The sequence below is a fragment of the Trachymyrmex septentrionalis genome, unplaced genomic scaffold (genome assembly GCF_001594115.1).
Source record: "Trachymyrmex septentrionalis isolate Tsep2-gDNA-1 unplaced genomic scaffold, Tsep1.0 scaffold53, whole genome shotgun sequence".
In the NCBI taxonomy this organism is placed as follows: Eukaryota; Metazoa; Arthropoda; class Insecta; order Hymenoptera; family Formicidae; genus Trachymyrmex; species Trachymyrmex septentrionalis.
This window is the reverse complement of record NW_017305705.1, coordinates 1,722,162-1,724,633: the sequence shown is the minus strand read 5'-3', so window position 1 is coordinate 1,724,633 and position 2,472 is coordinate 1,722,162. Positions and strand designations below refer to the sequence as shown.

General features: G+C 28.0%; 2 protein-coding genes across 6 annotated transcripts in view; one reads left to right on the top strand and one right to left on the bottom strand.

Annotated features, from left to right (window-relative positions):
- LOC108751981 (peroxisomal acyl-coenzyme A oxidase 3) overlaps positions 1-486 on the bottom strand; it is a 6,394-nt gene extending 5,908 nt beyond the window's left edge. For 3 of the 4 annotated variants that reach the window (XM_018492496.1, XM_018492501.1, XM_018492499.1), the window contains exon 1: positions 318-486. The gene's annotated coding sequence lies outside the window, so the exon portion shown is untranslated. The remainder of the gene's footprint in view (positions 1-317) is intronic. The other variant, XM_018492495.1, reaches the window with a different exon arrangement.
- Positions 1-2,472, top strand: part of LOC108751982 (beta-1,3-glucosyltransferase-like) — a 28,021-nt gene that overhangs the window by 10,084 nt on the left and 15,465 nt on the right. The gene's annotated exons all lie outside the window — the stretch shown is intronic.

Genomic DNA, 2,472 nt, shown 5'->3' with positions numbered 1-2,472 from the left:
TCTCTCTCTCTCTCTCTCTCTCTCTCTCTCTCTCTCTCTCTCTCTCTTTCGCATTTTTTCTGTTTGATATGCTACGCACTCATATAAATTAAATAAATAATCCAATAAGATAAGTATATGTACGTAATTTGATGTTGGAGAGAAAAAAATAAGAGAAACGAACGATATATATAAAAAATTCAGCCATAAAGAACATTATCTGCAGATTCATTTGAATTTTGGGGAAAAAAAAAGAAAAATAGCGCGAGAAAAACATAAAATATAAATGCACAAATAAAAATAAATTATTACAAATATTCGAACACGGAGAGTCATACTTTGCACTCGTTCCCGATGAAGCGTTATTGTAATAAATTCTGTATTAATCCTTCGAAACAACTTCTTTGCACGTTCGCGAATACGTGTGCCACGTTCGTAGTACGCCTTGCGACTAGTTACTAGTATATTAGATGCGAATGCAGAATTATCAGCAATGAAGTAGGGAAGTGCAAAGAACCCACACAGCGATTGTAACTACTCGAAATCAATGATTCCCGTTCTCTTTTTTGATATACATATCAACATTAAATCACACATGATGTCATTCCACACTTTAGTTGCGTTCGGAGAACACGTTATCAGTACTTAGTGTGTTATTCTATTTTTATCGTTCATTAGACATAAAACAAGAATAAAATGGTTACAATAATGTTGATAACGCACTTCCTAAACATAGCTTTTAATTGCATTTCATTATATTCATTGCACCTGTACTTTGTAGCTAAATTTCTTACACGGTTCATCTTTCTCCCTGTTTTTTCCAATGTGAAGAAGAATAGATGAATCATGCGAGAAGTTTAGGTAAAAAGAACAAGACTGCGAGTACTGAAAATCTATGTAGTATGCGTAACGTGAACCATAGATTTTCAATACTCGCAGTTAACAACGGAATGCAGTCTTTGTACTAATTGTAAAACGCAGCGGCTCCAACACATAATTACATCAAAGATGGGAAAGTAGCGTAGTACTTGTAGTAACGTCATGTTACTTTTAAAATTATTTTCTTTTATTTTGTAATTGTAACAGTAACATAGTTATATTTTTCCAGCAATGGTAACAAATTAGAGTTATTTTTATCATCATTTTTTTACATTTTGAATCTATTTATGACATAATTTCTATGTATTCAATCTATAATAGTTTCCGAATACTTAAATATTTATAGTTTATTATATGTATTTAAAATCATGTTTTAATTCCACAAGATTTCTATGTACGTTTCTATTTTAATCTTTGCAATTCGGCTCGTAATTAAAATTTTTTAACTGTATAAATCATAGTATTCAAAAGTAAAAAGAGTTGTTTTTGCTAAAAATCTTATTGGATAAATAATATCTAAAGAATAAGAGATATAAAGATTGAAAGTATAGAAGTAAAAAAAGCAATACTTCTTCGCTCTTACCGATAATATTCAACTAATAAATAATTTCGTCTATTTTTTAAGTAGAATAAAAGAGTTATTTCTTAAAATATCAGTAACTAATATAGTAATTATTTTTTAACTTGATAACAAATTAAGGTAATGAGTAATTACTTTTAGAAAGTAATTTTCGCCTTGTATTACACATATTTCTTGGTGTTACTTTTACCAATAAAAATGTTTAATTGTTAACAATCCTGGCGGAAAAATTTTTACAAAAAAATGTATATATTGTGAGACAAGGGCTGCGATCCACTTGGTGCTATAAATGTTTCAAAATATTTTTTGATTGGTCAATTAGTAAAATTCTTTCTTTCAATTGGTCAATCAACGCTTCAAAGCATTTATAGATCACACCCCAGATTCTTTGTTTTACTGATATTCGTAATGAGACATAGGGTACCATTGTTTATTTGAAAACTAAGAAATTCTCCACCTCTTTTCCGTATACGTTTTCTGACGTATTACGAGTTTTTATATAATCTTTTTTCATATCTTATATCACAAAATAAACAAAATTACACTACGAATATCTACAAAAAACTAAGAATCTAAGATCTTGTCTCAATCTGTGTAATTTTTGTATATTTTTGTAAACATTTTTTTAACCAAGAAAAATTGTAAAGTACGATAAGTAAGATATAGATCTCGAATAATTATTTGAGAACATTAAATATTGGTTCTTGATTAGATAGCGTAACAGCTGAAAGAAATAATCTTTTAGTTATAGTGAAAATGATCTAGATAAAAAAAATTAGCTAAAATGGATAAATAATTAATAAACTACGATATTAAATATGTTTTGTATAAATAATCAATATAGGTAACAGAGACAGAATTTATATTTGAAGTTATCATTTATCAAATTTATTAAAATAGTCTGTTTAACATTCAATCAAATAATAAGGAGTTTTGCAATAACATGAATCCAGATACGATGAACGCTAAAGTCATGTTATCTTTTTCTTAATTAGTTATTAAGAAAAAGATAACTTGACCTTAGTTGTATCTGA